At 46.4% G+C, this 26,346-nt stretch overlaps 26 non-coding genes and 7 pseudogenes across 26 annotated transcripts; all 33 read right to left on the bottom strand.

Annotated features, from left to right (window-relative positions):
• Window positions 1–27: 27 nt before the first annotated feature.
• LOC127337438 (5S ribosomal RNA) lies at window positions 28–146 on the bottom strand. The gene has a single exon (XR_007873842.2). It is a non-coding gene; the product is annotated as a 5S ribosomal RNA (ribosomal RNA).
• Window positions 147–334: 188 nt separating this feature from the next.
• On the bottom strand, window positions 335–453 carry LOC127337412 (5S ribosomal RNA). The gene has a single exon (XR_007873817.2). It is a non-coding gene; the product is annotated as a 5S ribosomal RNA (ribosomal RNA).
• A 328-nt stretch (window positions 454–781) lies between these two features.
• LOC127337548 (5S ribosomal RNA) lies at window positions 782–899 on the bottom strand. The gene has a single exon (XR_007873944.1). It is a non-coding gene; the product is annotated as a 5S ribosomal RNA (ribosomal RNA).
• Window positions 900–1,087: 188 nt separating this feature from the next.
• Window positions 1,088–1,206, bottom strand: LOC127337329 (5S ribosomal RNA). The gene has a single exon (XR_007873740.1). It is a non-coding gene; the product is annotated as a 5S ribosomal RNA (ribosomal RNA).
• Window positions 1,207–1,396: 190 nt separating this feature from the next.
• Window positions 1,397–1,515, bottom strand: LOC127337533 (5S ribosomal RNA). Its single transcript, XR_007873930.2, has one exon. It is a non-coding gene; the product is annotated as a 5S ribosomal RNA (ribosomal RNA).
• A 188-nt stretch (window positions 1,516–1,703) lies between these two features.
• LOC127337370 (5S ribosomal RNA) lies at window positions 1,704–1,822 on the bottom strand. The gene has a single exon (XR_007873778.1). It is a non-coding gene; the product is annotated as a 5S ribosomal RNA (ribosomal RNA).
• Window positions 1,823–2,010: 188 nt separating this feature from the next.
• Window positions 2,011–2,105, bottom strand: LOC127337757 (5S ribosomal RNA; annotated as a pseudogene).
• Window positions 2,106–2,293: 188 nt separating this feature from the next.
• On the bottom strand, window positions 2,294–2,412 carry LOC127337790 (5S ribosomal RNA). Its single transcript, XR_007874102.1, has one exon. It is a non-coding gene; the product is annotated as a 5S ribosomal RNA (ribosomal RNA).
• A 187-nt stretch (window positions 2,413–2,599) lies between these two features.
• LOC127337716 (5S ribosomal RNA) lies at window positions 2,600–2,718 on the bottom strand. Its single transcript, XR_007874089.1, has one exon. It is a non-coding gene; the product is annotated as a 5S ribosomal RNA (ribosomal RNA).
• A 188-nt stretch (window positions 2,719–2,906) lies between these two features.
• LOC127337772 (5S ribosomal RNA) lies at window positions 2,907–3,001 on the bottom strand (annotated as a pseudogene).
• A 188-nt stretch (window positions 3,002–3,189) lies between these two features.
• Window positions 3,190–3,308, bottom strand: LOC127337386 (5S ribosomal RNA). Its single transcript, XR_007873792.1, has one exon. It is a non-coding gene; the product is annotated as a 5S ribosomal RNA (ribosomal RNA).
• A 188-nt stretch (window positions 3,309–3,496) lies between these two features.
• On the bottom strand, window positions 3,497–3,591 carry LOC127337756 (5S ribosomal RNA; annotated as a pseudogene).
• Window positions 3,592–3,779: 188 nt separating this feature from the next.
• On the bottom strand, window positions 3,780–3,898 carry LOC127337607 (5S ribosomal RNA). The gene has a single exon (XR_007874000.2). It is a non-coding gene; the product is annotated as a 5S ribosomal RNA (ribosomal RNA).
• A 188-nt stretch (window positions 3,899–4,086) lies between these two features.
• On the bottom strand, window positions 4,087–4,205 carry LOC127337633 (5S ribosomal RNA). Its single transcript, XR_007874024.2, has one exon. It is a non-coding gene; the product is annotated as a 5S ribosomal RNA (ribosomal RNA).
• A 188-nt stretch (window positions 4,206–4,393) lies between these two features.
• Window positions 4,394–4,512, bottom strand: LOC127337662 (5S ribosomal RNA). The gene has a single exon (XR_007874051.1). It is a non-coding gene; the product is annotated as a 5S ribosomal RNA (ribosomal RNA).
• A 188-nt stretch (window positions 4,513–4,700) lies between these two features.
• Window positions 4,701–4,795, bottom strand: LOC127337754 (5S ribosomal RNA; annotated as a pseudogene).
• Window positions 4,796–4,983: 188 nt separating this feature from the next.
• On the bottom strand, window positions 4,984–5,102 carry LOC127337796 (5S ribosomal RNA). The gene has a single exon (XR_007874108.1). It is a non-coding gene; the product is annotated as a 5S ribosomal RNA (ribosomal RNA).
• Window positions 5,103–5,290: 188 nt separating this feature from the next.
• Window positions 5,291–5,409, bottom strand: LOC127337430 (5S ribosomal RNA). The gene has a single exon (XR_007873834.1). It is a non-coding gene; the product is annotated as a 5S ribosomal RNA (ribosomal RNA).
• Window positions 5,410–5,597: 188 nt separating this feature from the next.
• Window positions 5,598–5,692, bottom strand: LOC127337753 (5S ribosomal RNA; annotated as a pseudogene).
• Window positions 5,693–21,905: 16,213 nt separating this feature from the next.
• Window positions 21,906–22,000, bottom strand: LOC127337752 (5S ribosomal RNA; annotated as a pseudogene).
• A 188-nt stretch (window positions 22,001–22,188) lies between these two features.
• On the bottom strand, window positions 22,189–22,307 carry LOC127337446 (5S ribosomal RNA). Its single transcript, XR_007873850.2, has one exon. It is a non-coding gene; the product is annotated as a 5S ribosomal RNA (ribosomal RNA).
• Window positions 22,308–22,495: 188 nt separating this feature from the next.
• On the bottom strand, window positions 22,496–22,614 carry LOC127337559 (5S ribosomal RNA). Its single transcript, XR_007873955.1, has one exon. It is a non-coding gene; the product is annotated as a 5S ribosomal RNA (ribosomal RNA).
• A 188-nt stretch (window positions 22,615–22,802) lies between these two features.
• Window positions 22,803–22,921, bottom strand: LOC127337597 (5S ribosomal RNA). The gene has a single exon (XR_007873990.1). It is a non-coding gene; the product is annotated as a 5S ribosomal RNA (ribosomal RNA).
• A 188-nt stretch (window positions 22,922–23,109) lies between these two features.
• LOC127337751 (5S ribosomal RNA) lies at window positions 23,110–23,204 on the bottom strand (annotated as a pseudogene).
• Window positions 23,205–23,392: 188 nt separating this feature from the next.
• Window positions 23,393–23,511, bottom strand: LOC127337686 (5S ribosomal RNA). The gene has a single exon (XR_007874073.1). It is a non-coding gene; the product is annotated as a 5S ribosomal RNA (ribosomal RNA).
• Window positions 23,512–23,699: 188 nt separating this feature from the next.
• On the bottom strand, window positions 23,700–23,818 carry LOC127337538 (5S ribosomal RNA). Its single transcript, XR_007873935.2, has one exon. It is a non-coding gene; the product is annotated as a 5S ribosomal RNA (ribosomal RNA).
• A 472-nt stretch (window positions 23,819–24,290) lies between these two features.
• LOC127337407 (5S ribosomal RNA) lies at window positions 24,291–24,409 on the bottom strand. Its single transcript, XR_007873812.1, has one exon. It is a non-coding gene; the product is annotated as a 5S ribosomal RNA (ribosomal RNA).
• A 188-nt stretch (window positions 24,410–24,597) lies between these two features.
• On the bottom strand, window positions 24,598–24,716 carry LOC127337582 (5S ribosomal RNA). The gene has a single exon (XR_007873976.2). It is a non-coding gene; the product is annotated as a 5S ribosomal RNA (ribosomal RNA).
• A 189-nt stretch (window positions 24,717–24,905) lies between these two features.
• LOC127337477 (5S ribosomal RNA) lies at window positions 24,906–25,024 on the bottom strand. The gene has a single exon (XR_007873880.1). It is a non-coding gene; the product is annotated as a 5S ribosomal RNA (ribosomal RNA).
• A 190-nt stretch (window positions 25,025–25,214) lies between these two features.
• LOC127337545 (5S ribosomal RNA) lies at window positions 25,215–25,333 on the bottom strand. The gene has a single exon (XR_007873942.1). It is a non-coding gene; the product is annotated as a 5S ribosomal RNA (ribosomal RNA).
• Window positions 25,334–25,523: 190 nt separating this feature from the next.
• Window positions 25,524–25,642, bottom strand: LOC127337509 (5S ribosomal RNA). The gene has a single exon (XR_007873908.1). It is a non-coding gene; the product is annotated as a 5S ribosomal RNA (ribosomal RNA).
• A 188-nt stretch (window positions 25,643–25,830) lies between these two features.
• LOC127337385 (5S ribosomal RNA) lies at window positions 25,831–25,949 on the bottom strand. The gene has a single exon (XR_007873791.1). It is a non-coding gene; the product is annotated as a 5S ribosomal RNA (ribosomal RNA).
• A 187-nt stretch (window positions 25,950–26,136) lies between these two features.
• LOC127337469 (5S ribosomal RNA) lies at window positions 26,137–26,254 on the bottom strand. Its single transcript, XR_007873872.1, has one exon. It is a non-coding gene; the product is annotated as a 5S ribosomal RNA (ribosomal RNA).
• Window positions 26,255–26,346: the final 92 nt, after the last annotated feature.

Below are 26,346 nucleotides of genomic sequence, written 5' to 3'. Positions count from 1 at the left end.
AATGTCGCCGCGTGACGCAAAAAAGGAGGGATGCAACACGACAACAACCCTTCAGGTCACCCATCCTAGTACTACTCTCGCCCAAGCACGCTTAAGTTCGGAGTTCTGATGGGATCCGGTGCTTTAGTGCTGGTATGATCGCATCCGACATGTTATGCACTCATTTTCCCTTATGCTTGCTCCTCCCGCTCTTTGTCTGCTCTATTTTGTACCATGTCCATCCTCTTTTTCATCCGCACCACCGTTTCCCATCACCAATAGTCGAGCACGAGTGCCCGCAAAAAAATATCGTCCTAACTTCACCATGAATGTCGCCGCGTGACGCAAAAAAGGAGGGATGCAACACGAGGACTTCCCAGGAGGTCACCCATCCTAGTACTACTCTCGCCCAAGCACGCTTAACTTCGGAGTTCTGATGGGATCCGGTGCTTTAGTGCTGGTATGATCGCATCCGACATGTTATGCACTCATTTTCCCTTATGCTTGCTCCTCCCGCTCTTTGTCTGCTCTATTTTGTACCATGTCCATCCTCTTTTTCATCCGCACCACCGTTTCCCATCACCAATAGCCGAGCACGAGTGCCCGCAAAAAAATATCGTCCTAACTTCACCATTCCCTTATGCTTGCTCCTCCCGCTCTTTGTCTGCTCTATTTTGTACCATGTCCATCCTCTTTTTCATCCGCACCACCGTTTCCCATCACCAATAGCCGAGCACGAGTGCCCGCAAAAAAATATCGTCCTAACTTCACCATGAATGTCGCTGTGTGACGCAAAAAAGGAGGGATGCAACACAAGGACTTCCCAGGAGTTCACCCATCCTAGTACTACTCTCGCCCAAGCACGCTAACTTCGGAGTTCTGATGGGATCCGGTGCTTTAGTGCTGGTATGATCGCATCCGACATGTTATGCACTCATTTTCCCTTATGCTTGCTCCTCCCGCTCTTTGTCTGCTCTATTTTGTACCATGACCATCCTCTTTTTCATCCGCACCACCGTTTCTCATCACCAATAGCCGAGCACGTGTGCCCGCAAAAAAATATCATCCTAACTTCACCATGAATGTCGCCGCGTGACGCAAAAAAGGAGGGATGCAACACGAGGACTTCCCAGGAGGTCACCCATCCTAGTACTACTCTCGCCCAAGCACGCTTAACTTCGGAGTTCTGATGGGATCCGGTGCTTTAGTGCTGGTATGATCGCATCCGACATGTTATGCACTCATTTTCCCTTATGCTTGCTCCTCCCGCTCTTTGTCTGCTCTATTTTGTACCATGTCCATCCTCTTTTTCATCAGCACCACCGTTTCCCATCACCAATAGCCGAGCACGAGTGCCCGCAAAAAAAAATATCGTCCTAACTTCACCAGGAATGTCGCCGCGTGACGCAAAAAAGGAGGGATGCAACACGAGGACTTCCCAGGAGGTCACCCATCCTAGTACTACTCTCGCCCAAGCACGCTTAACTTCGGAGTTCTGATGGGATCCGGTGCTTTAGTGCTAGTATGATCGCATCCGACATGTTATGCACTCATTTTCCCTTATGCTTGCTCCTCCCGCTCTTTGTATGCTCTATTTTGTACCATGTCCATCCTCTTTTTCATCCGCACCACCGTTTCCCATCACCAATAGCCGAGCACGAGTGCCCGCAAAAAAATATCGTCCTAACTTCACCATGAATGTCGCCACGTGACGCAAAAAAGGAGGGATGCAACACGAGGACTTCCCAGGAGGTCACCCATCCTAGTACTACTCTCGCCCAAGCACGGTTAACTTCGGAGTTCTGATGGGATCCGGTGCTTTAGTGCTGGTATGATCGCATCCGACATGTTATGCACTCATTTTCCCTTATGCTTGCTCCTCCCGCTCTTTGTCTGCTCTATTTTGTACCATGTCCATCCTCTTTTTCATCAGCACCACCGTTTCCCATCACCAATAGCCGAGCACGAGTGCCCGCAAAAAAATATCGTCCTAACTTCACCATGAATGTCGCCGCGTGACGCAAAAAAGGAGGGATGCAACACGCCTAGTACTACTCTCGCCCAAGCACGCTTAACTTCGGAGTTCTGATGGGAACCGGTGCTTTAGTGCTAGTATGATCGCATCCGACATGTTATGCACTCATTTTCCCTTATGCTTGCTCCTCCCGCTCTTTGTCTGCTCTATTTTGTACCATGTCCATCCTCTTTTTCATCCGCACCACCGTTTCCCATCACCAATAGCCGAGCACGAGTGCCCGCAAAAAAATACCGTCCTAACTTCACCATGAATGTCGCCGCGTGACGCAAAAAAGGAGGGATGCAACACGAGGACTTCCCAGGAGGTCACCCATCCTAGTACTACTCTCGCCCAAGCACGCTTAACTTCGGAGTTCTGATGGGATCCGGTGCTTTAGTGCTGGTATGATCGCATCCGACATGTTATGCACTCATTTTCCCTTATGCTTGCTCCTCCCGCTCTTTGTCTGCTCTATTTTGTACCATGTCCATCCTCTTTTTCATCCGCACCACCGTTTCCCATCACCAATAGCCGAGCACGAGTGCCCGCAAAAAATATCGTCCTAACTTCACCATGAATGTCGCCACGTGACGCAAAAAAGGAGGGATGCAACACGAGGACTTCCCAGGAGGTCACCCATCCTAGTACTACTCTCGCCCAAGCACGCTTAACTTCGGAGTTCTGATGGGATCCGGTGCTTTAGTGCTGGTATGATCGCATCCGACATGTTATGCACTCATTTTCCCTTATGCTTGCTCCTCCCGCTCTTTGTCTGCTCTATTTTGTACCATGTCCATCCTCTTTTTCATCAGCACCACCGTTTCCCATCACCAATACCCGAGCACGAGTGCCCGCAAAAAAATATCGTCCTAACTTCACCATGAATGTCGCCGCGTGACGCAAAAAAGGAGGGATGCAACACGCCTAGTACTACTCTCGCCCAAGCACGCTTAACTTTGGAGTTCTGATGGGATCCGGTGCTTTAGTGCTGGTATGATCGCATCCGACATGTTATGCACTCATTTTCCCTTATGCTTGCTCCTCCCGCTCTTTGTCTGCTCTATTTTGTACCATGTCCATCCTCTTTTTCATCCGCACCACCGTTTCCCATCACCAATGGCCGAGCACGAGTGCCCGCAAAAAAATATCGTCCTAACTTCACCATGAATGTCGCCGCGTGACGCAAAAAAGGAGGGATGCAACACGAGGACTTCCCAGGAGGTCACCCATCCTAGTACTACTCTCGCCCAAGCACACTTAACTTCGGAGTTCTGATGGGATCCGGTGCTTTAGTGCTAGTATGATCGCATCCGACATGTTATGCACTCATTTTTCCTTATGCTTGCTCCTCCCGCTCTTTGTCTGCTCTATTTTGTACCATGTCCATCCTCTTTTTCATCAGCACCACCGTTTCCCATCACCAATAGCCGAGCACGAGTGCCCGCAAAAAAATATCGTCCTAACTTCACCATGAATGTCGCCGCGTGACGCAAAAAAGGAGGGATGCAACACGCCTAGTACTACTCTCGCCCAAGCACGCTTAACTTCGGAGTTCTGATGGGATCCGGTGCTTTAGTGCTGGTATGATCGCATCCGACATGTTATGCACTCATTTTCCCTTATGCTTGCTCCTCCCGCTCTTTGTCTACTCTATTTTGTACCATGTCCATCCTCTTTTTCATCCGCACCACCGTTTCCCATCACCAATAGCCGAGCACGAGTGCCCGCAAAAAAATATCGTCCTAACTTCACCATGAATGTCGCCGCGTGACGCAAAAAAGGAGGGATGCAACACGAGGACTTCCCAGGAGTTCACCCATCCTAGTACTACTCTCGCCCAAGCACGCTTAACTTCGGAGTTCTGATGGGATCCGGTGCTTTAGTGCTGTTATGATCGCATCCGACATGTTATGCACTCATTTTCCCTTATGCTTGCTCCTCCCGCTCTTTGTCTGCTCTATTTTGTACCATGTCCATCCTCTTTTTCATCCGCACCACCGTTTCCCATCACCAATAGCCGAGCACGAGTGCCCGCAAAAAAATACCGTCCTAACTTCACCATGAATGTCGCCGCGTGACGCAAAAAAGGAGGGATGCAACACGAGGACTTCCCAGGAGGTCACCCATCCTAGTACTACTCTCGCCCAAGCACACTTAACTTCGGAGTTCTGATGGGATCCGGTGCTTTAGTGCTGGTATGATCGTATCCGACATGTTATGCACTCATTTTCCCTTATGCTTGCTCCTCCCGCTCTTTGTCTGCTCTATTTTGTACCATGTCCATCCTCTTTTTCATCCGCACCACCGTTTCCCATCACCAATAGCCGAGCACGAGTGCCCGCAAAAAAATATCGTCCTAACTTCACCATGAATGTCGCCACGTGACGCAAAAAAGGAGGGATGCAACACGAGGACTTCCCGGGAGGTCACCCATCCTAGTACTACTCTCGCCCAAGCACGCTTAACTTCGGAGTTCTGATGGGATCCGGTGCTTTAGTGCTGGTATGATCGCATCCGACATGTTATGCACTCATTTTCCCTTATGCTTGCTCCTCCCGCTCTTTGTCTGCTCTATTTTGTACCATGTCCATCCTCTTTTTCATCAGCACCACCGTTTCCCATCACCAATAGCCGAGCACGAGTGCCCGCAAAAAAATATCGTCCTAATTTCACCATGAATGTCGCCGCGTGACGCAAAAAAGGAGGGATGCAACACGCCTAGTACTACTCTCGCCCAAGCACGCTTAACTTCGGAGTTCTGATGGGATCCGGTGCTTTAGTGCTGGTATGATCGCATCCGACATGTTATGCACTCATTTTCCCTTATGCTTGCTCCTCCCGCTCTTTGTCTGCTCTATTTTGTACCATGTCCATCCTCTTTTTCATCCGCACCACCGTTTCCCATCACCAATAGCCGAGCACGAGTGCCCGCAAAAAAATATCGTCCTAAGTTCACCATGAATGTCGCCGCGTGACGCAAAAAAGGAGGGATGCAACACGAGGATTTCCCAGGAGGTCACCCATCCTAGTACTACTCTCGCCCAAGCACACTTAACTTCGGAGTTCTGATGGGATCCGGTGCTTTAGTGCTGGTATGATCGCATCCGACATGTTATGCACTCATTTTCCCTTATGCTTGCTCCTCCCGCTCTTTGTCTGCTCTATTTTGTACCATGTCCATCCTCTTTTGCATCCGCACCACCGTTTCCCATCACCAATAGCCGAGCACGCGTGCCCGCAAAAAAATATCGTCCTAACTTCACCATGAATGTCGCCACGTGACGCAAAAAAGGAGGGTTGCAACACGAGGACTTCCCAGGAGGTCACCCATCCTAGTACTACTCTCGCCCAAGCATGCTTAACTTCGGAGTTCTGATGGGATCCGGTGCTTTAGTGCTGGTATGATCGCATCCGACATGTTATGCACTCATTTTCCCTTATGCTTGCTCCTCCCGCTCTTTGTCTGCTCTATTTTGTACCATGTCCATCCTCTTTTTCATCAGCACCACCGTTTCCCATCACCAATAGCCGAGCACGAGTGCCCGCAAAAAAATATCGTCCTAACTTCACCATGAATGTCGCCGCGTGACGCAAAAAAGGAGGGATGCAACACGCCTAGTACTACTCTCGCCCAAGCACGCTTAACTTCGGAGTTCTGATGGGATCCGGTGCTTTAGTGCTGGTATGATCGCATCCGACATGTTATGCACTCATTTTCCCTTATGCTTTGTGGTGACCCTGCATACCACTGCATGTTGTAGTATGCCAGTCGTTGATATAACATTCGCGAAGTACCATTCCGCAAATATCACATCCCTCAGAGTAGTACAACAGAACGTAGCAAGGTCCATAACTCATTCACATAATATTACAATACATCATACACAAGTCATCTCGGAGCCCCTCTTGGGTCCTAAGAGGATAACTCCTGGGTTCGAGGCGAACCCAACTTAACTTACAATACCATTGTCTCATTAAACTAAACATTTATTCAATCGAGCAGCTCATTAGTAAGAGTTTGTGCTGCTCGGCTACTACTACTCCTCAGATATTCCTAGGCTTGTTCTCCTCCGGAAGCCTCCCCGGATCCGTAGACTATGATATAGTCTACGCCTTCAACTCCACCTGAGAGGTCAGGTTCATCGTAGCCGATGATCTCGGCTCCATCATTGCTGTTGTAGTCCTCCTCCAGATGATTCAGACAATCTAAGCAGGGGATTTAAGAGTGGTATGAGTACGAGCGTACTCAACAAGTTCATTATAGATAAGAGGTGTTTAATGCACTAACTACGATATTAGACCAGAAAGTCTAATACCAATGCAAGTTTTGATAAACATTTCTTCAAGAGATTGCTTTTATTTCAAAGAGCTATGTCCGTCAGCCTTCACCGGTTTACTAGAACTTCATGGAGCTCCTTTCCGGCCGCGTTCGCAGTTCCTCAATCCCGGAATAGGGAGTGACAGGTCACAGTTTTTTTTACACTCTGCAGAGGGGTGTTGCTTTACCCATAAGAGATCTTAACCTTGGTGCCAACTGGGCAGCTTTCCCGTCCACACTTCCTTAGGTGTGAGGCCCGGTATAAGGTCTAGCCAATCATGTTCCTCCGCTACCTCGAACACCCACCCTTTGTTGCATGCCCCGACCCTGGGTCCTCGCCGGTCCCATGATTCCCATATATTTCAGGGTGGACCCCGACCACGATGACAGTCTGGGATCGAACCAAACTCCTTCGCCGGTAGCTGCAACCCATCATAGACCGCAATACCGTGGGGACTTAGGACTCCCCAGCCTCACCAGCTTGCTCCTTCGGGCGACAAGTGTACTACGGACTATGCCGTGGGGACTTAGGACTCCCCAGCCTCACCAGCTTGCCCCCTTGGATTACAAGTGTACTACGGTAAAGCGCATCCGTTGATGAACGAGAGGTGGAAACACTTTTGACTACTCCGTCCCACTCCGGATCTTATGGTTAACACGGATATTACGGCACAAGAATCACTGGCGACATTTGTTGTTTAATCCTAGATGGATATAAACCCTTGCAATGGAACCTCCACCATATCAACACAATCCATGGTTCCATTGCCCACCACATAGTCATATTCATAGTTATGAAAGTAGTGGTTTTGGTTTTTATGCAATAGTGATAATCATAGTACTTTGCAAGTAATTTGATAGAAATACTCAAATGACATGAGCAAGTGATGAACTTGCCTGAACACTGCAAAGTTCTGCAGTTGGAAGGTATGGACTGACCCTTGTCCTCTTGTTCTGAAAAATAGCATCATTGTCCGATAAGGGCAATGGTTAAAGAAGCAATTATGCATGATTCCATTTTTAGGGTTTGTTCCCCCCTTCCGATGACGTTATTATTTCATGTAAGAGGTTAATACTAAGAATGATTTGGGGATACTTGTTTAAGAGTAAAATACTACCTTGAAATGTTGTCAAGGTGTTTTTGAGGTCCAAATGCATTAATGGACTTATTTTCATTATTGAAAATAACATGTGTGATTTAAATCATTATTTAAATCATCAAATTAAGATTCATTCTTAATTGTCTTCAAAAATTCTCTTTGATATTTTATTTAGTTAGAGAATTTTATGCTGATCTATTTTCATATTTTTAATTATTTTTTTAGAGCTATTAATAATTTTCTATGATTATTCAAAGTTTCAGCATTTTTATTTGTTTGTGAAAAGACAAAAAAACACCAGGGACCACCTGTCTGTGCAACACAAAGGGTTAGGTCGAACCGACCGGCCCGGTCCGGCTCGACCAGCCCCACTCCTCTCTCTTCTCCTCACGCGCGATCGAACCTTAACCCTAACCTGCTCTGGCGACCCGCGTCGCCTCCGCCGTCGCCGCTCGATTCCGGCGAGGTTCGCCGGACTTGGCCCCCGCCATGGTGCGCAATCAACGCGCCACACGACGGCGGTCAATCCTATCCGCGTCGATCTGACGCGGGCGACCTGCTGCTCTCGGTCTCGTCCCCGTCTGGTGCTAGGGTTACGGGATCCGCTCGATCCCGCCGTTCCTGGCGCTCCTGGTGCTTGGACTCTGCCCTGGCTTCGCCGCCGTGGTGCGGGTGGTGCCGTGGTGCCACCATGGCCTGGCTTGGCTTGGCGCCGCCGCGCTCTGGCGTGTGCCACCATGGCCGCCATGGCCGTGCCTATCTGCTCGACCACGGTAAGTGTTCCGCCACCCTCTTTCTTCTGTGCCTCTCTTCTTCCTCCTCCAGTATCCCTGGCCATGGCTTCCCTCCTTGTGGAGGTGCTGGCCTGCTGTTGTTGATGCTCTGCTGTGCTTGGCTTACTGCTGTCGCCATAGATCCTAGCTTACTGTGCTGTGCTGTTCTTGCTCAATTGCTCACTGTGATTGCTCATGAGCATCCAGTGATGCTCATGGTCTACTGGCATGCTCCTATTCTTTTTACTGTCACTAGGGCATACTGTGTGTGCTTAATCTTGTCCCTGGCTTGATTGTGGTGGTTAATCCTTGCATACTTGCAAGTGCCAGTGCCTCTGGGCTAGTTCATTTAGTTCGGATTCATGATTATGCTCAATTGAGCATTACTGTTGGCTTAGCAGTGTGATCCAGTGATGAATTGATATGTGCTTTTCTGGTGTATTATGATCCTTTGGTTCATCAAGCCTTTGATGTGCTTCCGGATACAATTATAAAGCCTGATGCCCTTATCTGTGATGCAATTGTTCAGTTATTTAATTATCTGTTCATGTGTTAATTGCTTAGAATGAGTTCTAGCATGCAGTAGCATGCTCTAACAAGCTTCTGGTGTTCATATGATCACCAGTTGCTTGTAACAGCTGCCCTTTGGTGTCTGTGCCTCACTGTTGCTCTCTTGTGTATCACACAGGCCTGGCCTGATGTGTGCTGTTGCTTGCTTAAGCATCAATTGATTGTCTGTTTTATTTATCTGTTTATCCATGCTTGATTAAATGGATAAATAATGTGAACTGAGATTCAGTGATGATCATTTAAATGATTTTGTTAGGGCTAGCAGGATGCCAACCATTGGTTGGGTACCCTAGCCCTCCTTTTGAACCCTACTGGGTGATGATATCTTTGCATGGTTTCATTGTTGGAATTGGTTAAGTGGTTGAGGTGATCCTGGCAGTATTTATGTGCTGCCCTGGGATGTCTCCCCTGTTTGGTGGCTTTCTGTGATGGATAGATGCTCACTGGCTTGATCCAATACTGGACTTCCAGTGGCTTTTGATGTTGAGAAATTCTATAGACAAGAATTTGTCTATAGTCTGATGGCCTAGCTAGCTGTAGGTGTTTAGTGAGTGGGTTAGGCTAGCTATGGTTGCATTCTTGGCTGGATTCCTCTAGTTATGCATGGATTTGCATAACTGTTGTTCCCATAAGATGTTTACCTAGTGGTCTTACCCATCTATGCTTGCACCAAATGGCCTGGTAGCCAGATGATGACACACACAGGGTATTCTACCCTTCTGTGCTCCAGTGATGCATTGTATGCTTAATTATGAGCAAGATATGATCTTGCTCAGGCTTTTGTGTGGTATACCTCACTCCAGCTCCTAGAATTAAGTGTTGTTGTAGAGGATTGCTTCTGTGATGCTTGGTTTGTTTGCCCTTCTCCTCCTAGCAAGCTTGAGGTCTTGGTTTAATTTCTGGTGATTGTGAATAGATGAGACAGCTCTAGCTGTTCACCTGTTCTTGGTGTTCTTGGCTGTTCTTGGTGCTCGGTGACTTACCCCGCGGCTTGGTCGATGAATGAGCTAGGGTTTGTCGTGGAAAAGTTTTTATATGGTTGGCCTTTGCTTCCCTGATCGACAGCTCCACCTTACTCTTTGGGTGATTCACTGTGTATGTGTGCTGCATGCACACAGCCATGTGAGCAGGCTGTGTGTGTGTGTATGCTGATACCCTGTACTTGGCTGTGAGAGTTGGATCAGCTCGGCAGACTTGATATTATCCTCTATTTCCATTCTTTTTTTAACCTGCCAAGTGGCTATGCCACTTGGCATAACTTCTTTCTTTGTTGTGCTTGTGTGCAGGATTCAAGAATTGATCAAGATGATCCATAAGATCATCAAGTCCAAGATCAAGTGAAGATGTTCTTGTAGAATTTAGACTAGGATATTAACTTGTAATTTTTCTTTATTTTCCTTTCTTCTATTCTGCCCATTTATGTAATGTGTTGTATTATTCTTTTATTTCACTTATGAATATTGTAATGACATTGTAATGTGTGTGATGTTCAATAAAGCTCAAAGTTTTCTCTAATGAGCTTTACTTTAATATAATTGTTCATCTTGTTTATTATTAATTATATACTTAATGAATTTCCTCAATTGAATTATTTAAGGTAATTATTTAATGTTTGAATTTGAAATTCAAATTCAACCTTGGTTTGAATTCAACCATGTCATATCATTTAGAATTCAATCAAGCAAACTCTCCCCTCTCATCTCAAAACCCTAAACTAGTGAAGTGAGATGCAAGTTTGTCGCACTCTCGAAACCCTAACCCTGTAAGGTGTCGAGAGAGAAACTTGTCCCCCTTCGATGCAGTTTTTGTTTAAAAGCGCGAAATTTCCCCAGAATTTACTATGCAATGCACATCCCTTTCTAAAATCTACCCCTCGATCGTCTCTAAACCTGGGACATTACAGCCTTTCCCCCTTAAAGAAAACTTCGTCCCGAAGTTGTGGTTGTAATACCTGAACAGCTCGGGGTATGTTTTCCTCAGGTCTTCCTCTTTTTCCCAGGTGGCTTCCCTCTCGGGATGATGCTTCCATTGTATTTTGCAATACTTGATCGCCTTGTTTCTGAGTTTTTTCCAGCTCTCCTCGAGAATCTTGGCTGGCTTCTCAATGTACGTCAGGTCTGGTTGTAACTCAAGCTCCTCATGTGATATTGGTTCATCTGGGGTCTTCAAACATTTCCGAAGTTGTGACACATGGAATACATTATGAACTTGAGCTAACCTTCCCGGTAAATCCAACTCAAAAGCTAAACCTCGATTCTGACTCAGTATCTTGAAAGGTCCTATATATCTAGGACTGAGTTTCCCTTTAACTCCAAATCTCTGGAGTCCTTTCATCGGGCTTACCTTAAGATAAACCATATCTCCAACTTGTGGCTCCCATGTCCTTCTCTTTTGATCGGCATAACTCTTTTGCCGACTCTGGGCTATCTTGAGCCTGTCTCTGATAATGTCAATGATTTGTTGTTTTTCCTTGACATAATCAGGGTTGAACTCTTTGCTTGCTCCGGCTTCATACCAACATATTGGTGATCTACACTTCCTCCCATACAGAGCTTCAAATGGTGCCATCTTGATGCTGCTTTGATAACTATTGTTGTATGAAAACTCTGCTAAAGGTAGATGCTCCTCCCATGATCCTCCGAAGTCTAGGGCACAAGCCCTAAGCATATCTTCTAAGATCTGATTGGTTCTCTCAGTTTGTCCACCTGTTTGTGGATGATACGCGGTACTATAATCCAACTTGGATCCTAAAGCTTCGTGAAGCTGCTTCCAGAATGCTGATGTGAACACGGATCCTCGATCCGATACGATCTTCTTAGGCACTCCATGCTTACTCACGATCTCTTTAATGTAAAGATCGATGAGTTTCTCTCCTTTATCCTGCTGGTTTACCGCTAAGAAGTGTGCACTTTTCGTCAACCGGTCCACGATTACCCATATCATGTCCTTCTTTTTATTGGTCATGGGTAGTCCGGTGATGAAATCCATCCCTATTTCTTCCCATTTCCACTCTGGAATAGGTAGGGGTTGTAACTTCCCTGCCGGGCTCTGGTGTTCTGCTTTCACTCTTTGGCAGGTATGGCATTCTGCCACATATTGTGCTATCTCCCTCTTCATGTTATTCCACCAGAATAGTTCCTTTAGATCCATGTACATCTTTGTACTTCCCGGATGTATGGAATATGGTGTTTGATGAGCTTCCCGGATTATTATTTCCTTGATTTCAGCAATATCCGGAACGCAAATCCTCTTCTGGAACCACAAAGATCCAGATTCTCCTCGGTGAAATTCTGATGGTCTTCCCTCATCTATTCTCCTCATCTCTTCTACAATGAATGGATCGTCCATCTGACCCATCATTATCTCATTCTTCAAGTTGACATTAAGCTCATCGGCTACTTGCAATGCCGATAATCCTTCATGGGCTTCCTTCTCCCAAAGTTGTATTTGGGCTTGGCTTATCTCCTTTCTCAGCTCCGGTGATATTTCTTGTTCCACTCCTCCGGTACTTTTCCTACTCAGGGCATCTGCTACTACATTAGCCTTCCCTGGTGTGTAATTGATTGTCAGATCGTAATCCTTGATCAATTCTAGCCATCTTTTCTGTCTCATGTTGAGTTCCTTCTGAGTGAAGAAATATTTGAGGCTTTTATGATCTGTATAGAGCTCACACTTAGCTCCATAGAGAAAATGTCTCCAAGTTTTTAATGCAAACACGACAGCTGCTAATTCCAAGTCATGTGTTGGATAGTTCACTTCATGAGGTCTGAGTTGCCTCGATCCATAGGATATCACTTTCCGATCTTGCATGAGTACGCAACCCAATCCATGTTTGGATGCGTCACAGTACACGGTGTAATCCTTGCCAACCTCCGGAACTGCTAACACCGGTGCCGTGGTGAGTTTCTCCTTCAGAGTTTGAAAACTCTTCTCACACTCTTCTGACCACACGAATGGTGTGTTTTTCCTTAGCAACTTTGTCATAGGTCCTGCTATCTTAGAGAATCCTTCAATGAATCTCCGATAGTATCCTGCCATTCCAAGGAATCCTCGGATTTCCTTGACAGTTTTGGGTGCTTCCCATTCTAGAACTGCTGCTACCTTGCTCGGGTTGACAGCGATTCCATCTTTGCTAATGACATGACCAAGAAATTCCACTTGATCTAGCCAAAATTCACACTTACTGAATTTGGCATAGAGTTGATGTTCCCTTAGTGTTTGCAATACTAACCTCAAATGTTCGGCATGTTCCGCCTTGTTCTTGGAGTATATCAGAATATCATCGATAAATACGATGACAAACTTGTCCAGATATGGCATGAAGATCTTATTCATGAGATTCATGAATATTGCTGGGGCATTGGTTAATCCAAAAGGTACTACAAGGTATTCATGGTGTCCATACCTTGAGACAAAGGCAGTTTTCGGAACGTCCTCCTTCTTGATCTTTATCTGGTGATAACCCGATCTTAGATCAATCTTGGAAAAGACTCCCGCTCCTCTAACCTGATCAAATAGATCTTGTATTCTTGGAAGTGGATACTTGTTCTTGATTGTGACGTTGTTCAGATTCCTGTAGTCTCCGCACATCCTTCTTCCTCCATCTCTTTTATCCACGAAGATCACAGGTGATCCCCATGGTGAAACACTCTCCTGAATGAATCCCTTTTGTTCCAAGTCATCCAATTGCTCCTTCAGTTCTTTCAATTCCTTAGGCCCCATCTTGTATGGTGCCTTGGCAATCGGAGCTGTTCCTGGAATTAGGTCGATAGTGAATTCTATCTCCCTATCTGGTGGCATACTGTAATTCCAGAAACACATCCTGGAATTCATTTACCACAGGTATATCTTCTAACTTCACCTCCTTCATGCTATTCAGCTGTAGCTCCACTTCAATCTGTGTATGTTTGTCGCCTTGGTAGATCATTCTACTTCCATCGGGACTTTTCAATGACACCGTCTTGTTTACACAGTCGATCAATGCTCCATTAGCTTCTAACCAGTTCATACCAAGAATGACATCAATGTCCTTCATCGGTAAAATGAACAGGTCCGCGTCAAACGCGCACTTATTGATCATAATGACTTGTTTTTGTTTGGCATGGGTTACTACTATCGTTCCCCCCGCAGAAAGTATGGTTATGGGTGTATCTAACTTAGTGCAACTAATCCCATGTTTGATGATGAATTGTTGAGAAATGAATGATGTAGTTGCACCAGTATCAAAAAGTACTTTGCCAGGATTAGTGAGTATCTGGAGCGTACCTATCACCGCCTGGTCAGAGTTGACCACCTCCTCCAGACTGGTACAGTTCAGCTTGCCGAAGGGCTTCTTATTCTTCCAGCTGCCTCCGGTGTTTCCTCCTCGGTTTCCTCCTCCTCCTGACTGACCTCCTCCACTATTCTTCTTGGGGCAATCCTTCAGCATGTGCCCCTCCTGACGACACCCAAAGCATATGATCTTGGGTTTCCGGCAATCTTGTGAAAGATGCCCTCTAACCCCACAAATGCGGCAAACAATCTGGTTTGCGGCTTGGTTTCCTTGGTTCCTCCTGTTATTGTAGCTGTTGTTGTTGTTGTGGTTGTACCTTGGTTTGAAACTCAAACCAGTATTAGGTTTGTTACTGATATATCTCTTAGGCTCAAACTTGGCCTTTTTCCGCTTCTCTTCCTGCAATTGCTTGAAGTCATCTTCAAGAGTGATGGCTGCATCCACCAACTCTTGGAATTCCGTTGCTCTCATCATCCGCAGCTGTACCTTGAACTAGGGACTTAACCCCCTCAGAAATCTCTTTTTCTTCTTGTCCTCGGTGTTGACTTCATCAACAGCATACCGGGACAGCTTTGAAAACTCCCTGACATAAGTCAGGATTGCCTTATCCTTCTGCTCAAGACTCTTGAACTCTCGACGCTTCAGTTCTACAATACTTTCAGGGACATTGGATTCCCTGAACTTCCTTGCGAACTCCTCCCAGGTAAATACCTTTCCAGCCGGGTAAACGGCTACAATATTGTCCCACCATGATGCTGCAGGTCCACATAACAGATGGGTAGCATATCTAACTTTCTCTTGGTCGTTGCATCCAACAGTGTTGAGCTTGCGCTCAGTATCCATCAGCCAATCTTCCGCGTCCATAGGCTCTGGCGCGTATGCGAAAGATATCGGCTTGGTGTTTTGGAAGTCTGCTAATGTGACTCCCTGATTCTCAGGTCTCTCCACCCTATTCTGCTGCATCAGATCCTGAAGGAATTTGTTCTGCAGCTCCAGTGTTACACGCTGCCTCTCTTCCGCCAGTTGCATGTACTGGATAAAGTTTTGCTGCGTCATGGGTGGTGGTGGTGGTGGAAACTGATCTCTGGCTGCACCCTCAGCCTCTTCCTTTTCTTTTGCTTCGCGCTCCATGCGCTGTGCTTCCGTCTCATTTCCTAACGTTCCCGACATAATTCCCCTAGTTCTGCAACACAAGATGATACTCATAATTACTCCATGCGCAAGTTTTCTGAGCTCAACTTTGTGCACAGAACTAGTCACGCAATGGAAATCAAGAAGCAAATCCAAATCATACAAAACATATACCCTGTATATACATACATAAGTGGTCTTATTACAATACTCAAGTCGATGTGAGTATGCAAACTCACTTATTAAAGTATATGTACAAATTTATACAAATATTACAAACTATAATACACGTGGTACTTGTGTATTATAGCCACGCCTCCCTTGGTGGGCTTCTAATCGGTCTTCACTCCCGGTACATTCCAGGCTTCCATCCGGTCGAACGTGTCGTCCTCCTGATAGACCCTGGAACATAAGGTCTCCCCGTTGGCTTGTAATCCGAATCCGATGATGATCCTAAGGAGAAATCAGTGTTCACAAACTGATCGTTGAGTGCATCATAGTCCACCCATCGGGTGTACTCTCCTGTAGCCCCACCATAAGGGTTACCAAAAACCATACCCGACTCAACCTGTGTCGGATATCCTCCATCCACTCCTTCATTACTAGGATAGCTCTGGTTCTGGGTTGTTGCGTCATCGTTCATCTCTCCATCATAATACTCAGTAGTACTATGGGTTCCAGTATCATTTCCCCAACGCCAACCCCTGGAATTCTCGATTGGAGTCTCGGAACGCTGGTTGTTTCCGGATTCCGCTCCGCCTTCGTATCCCCCATAGGAACTTCCCAAATAGTTCCCAGGTGTAGCAGGTGTAGGTTCACGTGCAAGTGGATCAAAGCTGATGTAGTCACCAGCTGAATAAACTGGTGTGTGCACTACATTCTCCATAGGTTCTTTCTCCCTACTCTCCTCCTTGGGTTCAGTAAATTCCTCTAGCATCGTATCAATAGCTCCTATCAGATGATGATTCAGCTGAAAGAGTAATGATATGAAGTTACGGCTATTATCCATATATTTTGCCGCTGCTATGGGTTTGCGTTTGGCGTATTTGTAGTGGTTGAGCAAGGGATCTTCTTCCTCCTGATTATGGGGAATATGGGAAAACTCGGAATCCATAAGCTCTTTTGTCTTATGTTCCCGTATGTCGGTTATGGCTCTCATAACAGCTATATGGTAGGCTGTGTTGGTTGTCCTAGCTTCTCCAGCTGGCATGACTACGCTCATTCCCAAAGATTCGGGAAGTCGCAGTCCTACTCTGCACTTGGCCAACACCGGTCCATCATAGAACATGTACTTCTTTACTGGAATCTGGGGATCACACCCAAATTCCAATAGCATGGCTCGTAGGATATCAGCAAGTCCTCCTTGGTATTCGTTCAATGTGGAATCCATAACTTTCACGTTTCTTCCCGGTCGTGCACTTGCCATGTTGGCTGTAGAAATAGAAAGATTATAAGATTAGTAATAATGCATCATAATAGAGATAATAAAGAATTATCGCACTAAAAGATATGATTGTTGTATTCTCAATTGAATATACACCATATTTTTAGAGAATTCTTTACTAATCCTATTTGACTCCTAACGTTTGGTCCCATTTACTAGGTTCCAACCTAAGGTCAAAGCTTTTGCTCTGATACCAACTGTGGTGACCCTGCATACCACTGCATGTTGTAGTATGCCAGTCGTTGATATAACATTCGCGAAGTACCATTCCGCAAATATCACATCCCTCAGAGTAGTACAACAGAACGTAGCAAGGTCCATAACTCATTCACATAATATTACAATACATCATACACAAGTCGTCTTGGAGCCCCTCTTGGGTCCTAAGAGGATAACTCCTGGGTTCGAGGCGAACCCAACTTAACTTACAATACCATTGTCTCATTAAACTAAACATTTATTCAATCGAGCAGCTCATTAGTAAGAGTTTGTGCTGCTCGGCTACTACTACTCCTCAGATATTCCTAGGCTTGTTCTCCTCCGGAAGCCTCCCCGGATCCGTAGACTATGATATAGTCTATGCCTTCAACTCCACCTGAGAGGTCAGGTTCATCGTAGCCGATGATCTCGGCTCCATCATTGCTGTTGTAGTCCTCCTCCAGATGATTCAGACAATCTAAGCAGGGGATTTAAGAGTGGTATGAGTACGAGCGTACTCAACAAGTTCATTATAGATAAGAGGTGTTTAATGCACTAACTACGATATTAGACCAGAAAGTCTAATACCAATGCAAGTTTTGATAAACATTTCTTCAAGAGATTGCTTTTATTTCAAAGAGCTATGTCCGTCAGCCTTCACCGGTTTACTAGAACTTCATGGAGCTCCTTTCCGGCCGCGTTCGCAGTTCCTCAATCCCGGAACAGGGAGTGACAGGTCACAGTTTTTTTTACACTCTGCAGAGGGGTGTTGCTTTACCCATAAGAGATCTTAACCTTGGTGCCAACCGGGCAGCTTTCCCGTCCACACTTCCTTAGGTGTGAGGCCCGGTATAAGGTCTAGCCAATCATGTTCCTCCGCTACCTCGAACACCCACCCTTTGTTGCATGCCCCGACCCTGGGTCCTCGCCGGTCCCATGATTCCCATATATTTCAGGGTGGACCCCGACCACGACGACGATGCGGGGATCGAACCAAACTCCTTCGCCGGTAGCTGCAACCCATCATAGACCGCAATACCGTGGGGACTTAGGACTCCCCAGCCTCACCAGCTTGCTCCTTCGGGCGACAAGTGTACTACGGACTATGCCGTGGGGACTTAGGACTCCCCAGCCTCACCAGCTTGCCCCCTTGGATTACAAGTGTACTACGGTAAAGCGCATCCGTTGATGAACGAGAGGTGGAAACACTTTTGACTACTCCGTCCCACTCCGGATCTTATGGTTAACACGGATATTACGGCACAAGAATCACTGGCGACATTTGTTGTTTAATCCTAGATGGATATAAACCCTTGCAATGGAACCTCCACCATATCAACACAATCCATGGTTCCATTGCCCACCACATAGTCATATTCATAGTTATGAAAGTAGTGGTTTTGGTTTTTATGCAATAGTGATAATCATAGTACTTTGCAAGTAATTTGATAGAAATACTCAAATGACATGAGCAAGTGATGAACTTGCCTGAACACTGCAAAGTTCTGCAGTTGGAAGGTATGGACTGACCCTTGTCCTCTTGTTCTGAAAAATAGCATCATTGTCCGATAAGGGCAATGGTTAAAGAAGCAATTATGCATGATTCCATTTTTAGGGTTTGTTCCCCCCTTCCGATGACGTTATTATTTCATGTAAGAGGTTAATACTAAGAATGATTTGGGGATACTTGTTTAAGAGTAAAATACTACCTTGAAATGTTGTCAAGGTGTTTTTGAGGTCCAAATGCATTAATGGACTTATTTTCATTATTGAAAATAACATGTGTGATTTAAATCATTATTTAAATCATCAAATTAAGATTCATTCTTAATTGTCTTCAAAAATTCTCTTTGATATTTTATTTAGTTAGAGAATTTTATGCTGATCTATTTTCATATTTTTAATTATTTTTTTAGAGCTATTAATAATTTTCTATGATTATTCAAAGTTTCAGCATTTTTATTTGTTTGTGAAAAGACAAAAACACCCCTGGGCCCACCTGTCGGTGCAACCCAGTGGGTTAGGTCGAACCGACCGGCCCGGTCCGGCTCGACCAGCCCCACTCCTCTCTCTTCTCCTCACGCGCGATCGAACCTTAACCCTAACCTGCTCTGGCGACCCGCGTCGCCTCCGCCGTCGCCGCTCGATTCCGGCGAGGTTCGCCGGACTTGGCCCCCGCCATGGTGCGCAATCAACGCGCCACACGACGGCGGTCAATCCTATCCGCGTCGATCTGACGCGGGCGACCTGCTGCTCTCGGTCTCGTCCCCGTCTGGTGCTAGGGTTACGGGATCCGCTCGATCCCGCCGTTCCTGGCGCTCCTGGTGCTTGGACTCCGCCCTGGCTTCGCCGCCGTGGTGCGGGTGGTGCCGTGGTGCCACCATGGCCTGGCTTGGCTTGGCGCCGCCGCGCTCTGGCGTGTGCCGCCATGGCCGCCATGGCCGTGCCTATCTGCTCGACCACGGTAAGTGTTCCGCCACCCTCTTTCTTCTGTGCCTCTCTTCTTCCTCCTCCAGTATCCCTGGCCATGGCTTCCCTCCTTGTGGAGGTGCTGGCCTGCTGTTGTTGATGCTCTGCTGTGCTTGGCTTACTGCTGTCACCATAGATCCTAGCTTACTGTGCTGTGCTGTTCTTGCTCAATTGCTCACTGTGATTGCTCATGAGCATCCAGTGATGCTCATGGTCTACTGGCATGCTCCTATTCTTTTTACTGTCACTAGGGCATACTGTGTGTGCTTAATCTTGTCCCTGGCTTGATTGTGGTGGTTAATCCTTGCATACTTGCAAGTGCCAGTGCCTCTGGGCTAGTTCATTTAGTTCGGATTCATGATTATGCTCAATTGAGCATTACTGTTGGCTTAGCAAAGGTGATCCAGTTGATGAATTGATATGTGCTTTTCTCGGGTGTATTATGATCCTTTGGTTCATCAAGCCTTTGATGTGCTTCTCGGATACAATTATAAAGCCCGATGCCCTTATCTCGTGATGCAATTGTTCGATTATTTAATTATCTGTTCATGTGTTAATTGCTTAGAATGAGTTCTAGCATGCGGTAGCATGCTCTAACAAGCTTCGGTGTTCATATGATCACCGCTTGCTTGTAACATTGCCCTTTGGTGTCTGTGCCTCACTTTGTTGCTCTCTTGTGTATCACATGTGCCTGGCCTGATGTGTGCTGTTGCTTGCTTAAGCATCAATTGATTGTCTGTTTTATTTATCTGTTTATCCATGCTTGATTAAATGGATAAATAATGTGAACTGAGATTCAGTGATGATCATTTAAATGATTTTGTTAGGGCTAGCAGGATGCCAACCATTGGTTGGGTACCCTAGCCCTCCTTTTGAACCCTACTGGGTGATGATATCTTTGCATGGTTTCATTGTTGGAATTGGTTAAGTGGTTGAGGTGATCCTGGCAGTATTTATGTGCTGCCCTGGGATGTCTCCCCTGTTTGGTGGCTTTCTGTGATGGATAGATGCTCACTGGCTTGATCCAATACTGGACTTCCAGTGGCTTTTGATGTTGAGAAATTCTATAGACAAGAATTTGTCTATAGTCTGATGGCCTAGCTAGCTGTAGGTGTTTAGTGAGTGGGTTAGGCTAGCTATGGTTGCATTCTTGGCTGGATTCCTCTAGTTATGCATGGATTTGCATAACTGTTGTTCCCATAAGATGTTTACCTAGTGGTCTTACCCATCTATGCTTGCACCAAATGGCCTGGTAGCCAGATGATGACACACACAGGGTATTCTACCCTTCTGTGCTCCAGTGATGCATTGTATGCTTAATTATGAGCAAGATATGATCTTGCTCAGGCTTTTGTGTGGTATACCTCACTCCAGCTCCTAGAATTAAGTGTTGTTGTAGAGGATTGCTTCTGTGATGCTTGGTTTGTTTGCCCTTCTCCTCCTAGCAAGCTTGAGGTCTTGGTTTAATTTCTGGTGATTGTGAATAGATGAGACAGCTCTAGCTGTTCACCTGTTCTTGGTGTTCTTGGCTGTTCTTGGTGCCTGGTGACTTACCCTGCGGCTTGGTCGATGAATGAGCTAGGGTTTGCTGTGGAAAAGTTTTTATATGGTTGGCCTTTGCTTCCCTGATCGACAGCTCCACCTTACTCTTTGGGTGATTCACTGTGTATGTGTGCTGCATGCACACAGCCATGTGAGCAGGCTGTGTGTGTGTGTATGCTGATACCCTGTACTTGGCTGTGAGAGTTGGATCAGCTCGGCAGACTTGATATTATCCTCTATTTCCATTCTTTTTTTAACCTGCCAAGTGGCTATGCCACTTGGCATAACTTCTTTCTTTGTTGTGCTTGTGTGCAGGATTCAAGAATTGATCAAGATGATCCATAAGATCATCAAGTCCAAGATCAAGTGAAGATGTTCTTGTAGAATTTAGACTAGGATATTAACTTGTAATTTTTCTTTATTTTCCTTTCTTCTATTCTGCCCATTTATGTAATGTGTTGTATTATTCTTTTATTTCACTTATGAATATTGTAATGACATTGTAATGTGTGTGATGTTCAATAAAGCTCAAAGTTTTCTCTAATGAGCTTTACTTTAATATAATTGTTCATCTTGTTTATTATTAATTATATACTTAATGAATTTCCTCAATTGAATTATTTAAGGTAATTATTTAATGTTTGAATTTGAAATTCAAATTCAACCTTGGTTTGAATTCAGCCATGTCATATCATTTAGAATTCAATCAAGCAAACTCTCCCCTCTCATCTCAAAACCCTAAACTAGTGAAGTGAGATGCAAGTTTGTCGCACTCTCGAAACCCTAACCCTGTAAGGTGTCGAGAGAGAAACTTGTCCCCCTTCGATGCAGTTTTTGTTTAAAAGCGCGAAATTTCCCCAGAATTTACTATGCAATGCACATCCCTTTCTAAAATCTACCCCTCGATCGTCTCTAAACCTGGGACATTACATGCTTGCTCCTCCCGCTCTTTGTCTGCTCTATTTTGTACCATGTCCATCCTCTTTTTCATCAGCACCACCGTTTCCCATCACCAATAGCCGAGCACGAGTGCCCGCAAAAAAATATCGTCCTAACTTCACCATGAATGTCGCCGCGTGACGCAAAAAAGGAGGGATGCAACACGCCTAGTACTACTCTCGCCCAAGCACGCTTAACTTCGGAGTTCTGATGGGATCCGGTGCTTTAGTGCTGGTATGATCGCATCCGACATGTTATGCACTCATTTTCCCTTATGCTTGCTCCTCCCGCTCTTTGTCTACTCTATTTTGTACCATGTCCATCCTCTTTTTCATCCGCACCACCGTTTCCCATCACCAATAGCCGAGCACGAGTGCCCGCAAAAAAATATCGTCCTAACTTCACCATGAATGTCGCCGCGTGACGCAAAAAAGGAGGGATGCAACACGAGGACTTCCCAGGAGGTCACCCATCCTAGTACTACTCTCGCCCAAGCACGCTTAACTTCGGAGTTCTGATGGGATCCGGTGCTTTAGTGCTAGTATGATCGCATCCGACATGTTATGCACTCATTTTCCCTTATGCTTGCTCCTCCCGCTCTTTGTCTGCTCTATTTTGTACCATGTCCATCCTCTTTTTCATCCGCACCACCGTTTCCCATCACCAATAGCCGAGCACGAGTGCCCGCAAAAAAATACCGTCCTAACTTCACCATGAATGTCGCCGCGTGACGCAAAAAAGGAGGGATGCAACAAGAGGACTTCCCAGGAGGTCACCCATCCTAGTACTACTCTCGCCCAAGCACACTAAACTTCGGAGTTCTGATGGGATCCGGTGCTTTAGTGCTGGTATGATCGTATCCGACATGTTATGCACTCATTTTCCCTTATGCTTGCTCCTCCCGCTCTTTGTCTGCTCTATTTTGTACCATGTCCATCCTCTTTTTCATCCGCACCACCGTTTCCCTTCACCAATAGCCGAGCACGAGTGCCCGCAAAAAAATATCGTCCTAACTTCACCATGAATGTCGCCACGTGACGCAAAAAAGGAGGGATGCAACACGAGGACTTCCCAGGAGGTCACCCATCCTAGTACTACTCTCGCCCAAGCACGCTTAACTTCGGAGTTCTGATGGGATCCGGTGCTTTAGTGCTGGTATGATCGCATCCGACATGTTATGCACTCATTTTCCCTTATGCTTGCTCCTCCCGCTCTTTGTCTGCTCTATTTTGTACCATGTCCATCCTCTTTTTCATCAGCACCACCGTTTCCCATCACCAATAGCCGAGCACGAGTGCCCGCAAAAAAATATCGTCCTAACTTCACCATGAATGTCGCCGCGTGACGCAAAAAAGGAGGGATGCAACACGCCTAGTACTACTCTCGCCCAAGCACGCTTAACTTCGGAGTTCTGATGGGATCCGGTGCTTTAGTGCTGGTATGATCGCATCCGACATGTTATGCACTCATTTTCCCTTATGCTTGCTCCTCCCGCTCTTTGTCCGCTCTATTTTGTACCATGTCCATCCTCTTTTTCATCCGCACCACCGTTTCCCATCACCAATAGCCGAGCACGAGTGCCCGCAAAAAAATATCGTCCTAACTTCACCATGAATGTCGCCGCGTGACGCAAAAAAGGAGGGATGCAACACGAGGACTTCCCAGGAGGTCACCCATCCTAGTACTACTCTCGCCCAAGCACACTTAACTTCGGAGTTCTGATGGGATCCGGTGCTTTAGTGCTGGTATGATCGCATCCGACATGTTATGCACTCATTTCCCCTTATGCTTGCTCCTCCCGCTCTTTGTCTGCTCTATTTTGTACCATGTCCATCCTCTTTTTCATCCGCACCACCGTTTCCCATCACCAATAGCCGAGCACGAGTGCCCGCAAAAAAATATCGTCCTAACTTCACCATGAATGTCGCCACGTGACGCAAAAAAGGAGGGTTGCAACACGAGGACTTCCCAGGAGGTCACCCATCCTAGTACTACTCTCGCCCAAGCACGCTTAACTTCGGAGTTCTGATGGGATCCAGTGCTTTAGTGCTGGTATGATCGCATCCGACATGTTATGCACTCATTTTCCCTTATGCTTGCTCCTCCCGCTCTTTGTCCGCTTCTATTTTGTACCATGTCCATCCTCTTTTTCATCAGCACCACCGTTTCCCATCACCAATAGCCGAGCACGAGTGCCCGCAAAAAAATATCGTCCTAACTTCACCATGAATGTCGCCGCGTGACGCTAAAAAGGAGGGATGCAACACGCCTAGTACTACTCTCGCCCAAGCACGCTTAACTTCGGAGTTCTGATGGGATCCGGTGCTTTAGTGCTTTTATGATCGCATCCGACATGTTATGCACTCATTTTCCCTTATGCTTGCTCCTCCCGCTCTTTGTCTGCTCTATTTTGTACCATGTCCATCCTCTTTTTCATCCGCACCACCGTTTCCCATCACCAATAGCCGAGCACGAGTGCCCGCAAAAAAATATCGTCCTAACTTCACCATGAATGTCGCCGCGTGACGCAAAAAAGGAGGGATGCAACACGAGGACTTCCCAGGAGTTCACCCATCCTAGTACTACTCTCGCCCAAGCACGCTTAACTTCGGAGTTCTGATGGGATCCGGTGCTTTAGTGCTGGTATGATCGCATCCGACATGTTATGCACTCATTTTCCCTTATGCTTGCTCCTCCCGCTCTTTGTCTGCTCTATTTTGTACCATGTCCATCCTCTTTTTCATCCGCACCACCGTTTCTCATCACCAATAGCCGAGCACGAGTGCCCTCAAAAAAATATCGTCCTAACTTCACCATGAATGTCGCCGCGTGACGCAAAAAAGGAGGGATGCAACACGAGGACTTCCCAGGAGGTCACCCATCCTAGTACTACTCTCGCCCAAGCACGCTTAACTTCGGAGTTCTGATGGGATCCGGTGCTTTTTTGCTGGTATGATCGCATCCGACATGTTATGCACTCATTTTCCCTTATGCTTGCTCCTCCCGCTCTTTGTCTGCTCTATTTTGTACCATGTCCATCCTCTTTTTCATCAGCACCACCGTTTCCCATCACCAATAGCCGAGCACGAGTGCCCGCAAAAAAAAAATCGTCCTAACTTCACCAGGAATGTGTCGCCGCGTGACGCAAAAGGAGGGATGCAACACGAGGACTTCCCAGGAGGTCACCCATCCTAGTACTACTCTCGCCCAAGCACGCTTAACTTCGGAGTTCTGATGGGATCCGGTGCTTTAGTGCTGGTATGATCGCATCCGACATGTTATGCACTCATTTTCCCTTATGCTTGCTCCTCCCGCTCTTTGCTTGCTCTATTTTGTACCATGTCTATCCTCTTTTTCATCCGCACCATCGTTTCCCATCACCAATAGCCGAGCACGAGTGCCCGCAAAAAAAAATATCGTCCTAACTTCGCCATGAATGTCGCCGCATGACGCAAAAAAGGAGAGATGCAACACGAGGACTTCCTAGGAGGTCACTCATCCTAGTACTACTCTCGCCCAAGCACGCTTAACTTCGGAGTTCTGAATGGATCCGGTGCTTTAGTGCTGGTATGATCGCATCCAACATATTATGCACTCATTTTCCCTTATGCTTGCTCCTCCCGCTCTTTGTCTGCTCTATTTTGTACCATGTCCATCCTCTTTTTCATCCGCACCACCGTTTCACATCACCAATAGCCGAGCACGAGTGCCCGCAAAAAAAAATATCGTCCTAAGTTCACCATGAATGTCGCCGCGTGACGCAAAAAAGGAGGGATGCAACACGAGGACTTCCCAGGAGGTCACCGATCCTAGTACTACTCTCGCCCAAGCACGCTTAACTTCGGAGTTCTGATGGGATCCGATGCTTTAGAGCTGGTATGATCGCATCCGACATGTTATGCACTCATTTTCCCTTATGCTTGCTCCTCCCGCTCTTTGTCTGCTCTATTTTGTACCATGTCCATCCTCTTTTTCATCCGCACCACCGTTTCCCATCACCAATAGCCGAGCACGAGTGCCCGCAAAAAAAAAATATCGTCCTAACTTCACCATGAATGTCGCGTGACGCAAAAAAGGAGGGATGCAACACGAGGACTTCCCAGGAGGTCACCCATCCTAGTACTACTCTCGCCCAAGCACGCTTAACTTCGGAGTTCTGATGGGATCCGGTGCTTTATTGCTGGTATGATCGCATCCAACATGTTATGCACTCATTTTCCCTTATGCTTGCTCCTCCCGCTCTTTGTCTGCTCTACTTTGTACCATGTCCATCCTCTTTTTCATCCGCACCACCGTTTCCCATCACCAATAGTCGAGCACGAGTGCCCGCAAAAAAATATCTCCTAACTTCACCATGAATGTCGCCGCGTGACGCAAAAAAGGAGGGATGCAACACGAGGACTTCCCAGGAGGTCACCCATCCTAGTACTACTCTCGCCCAAGCACGCTTAACTTCAGAGTTCTGATGGGATCCGGTGTTTAGTGCTGGTATGATCACATCCGACATGTTATGCACTCATTTTCCCTTATGCTTGCTCCTCCCGCTCTTTGTCTGCTCTATTTTGTACCATGTCCATCCTCTTTTTCATCCGCA

This window comes from Lolium perenne, chromosome 2 (genome assembly GCF_019359855.2).
Source record: "Lolium perenne isolate Kyuss_39 chromosome 2, Kyuss_2.0, whole genome shotgun sequence".
NCBI lineage: Eukaryota > Viridiplantae > Streptophyta > Magnoliopsida > Poales > Poaceae > Lolium > Lolium perenne.
Note: the sequence above shows the minus strand (reverse complement) of the source record. Positions and strands in the feature narration are given on the sequence as shown.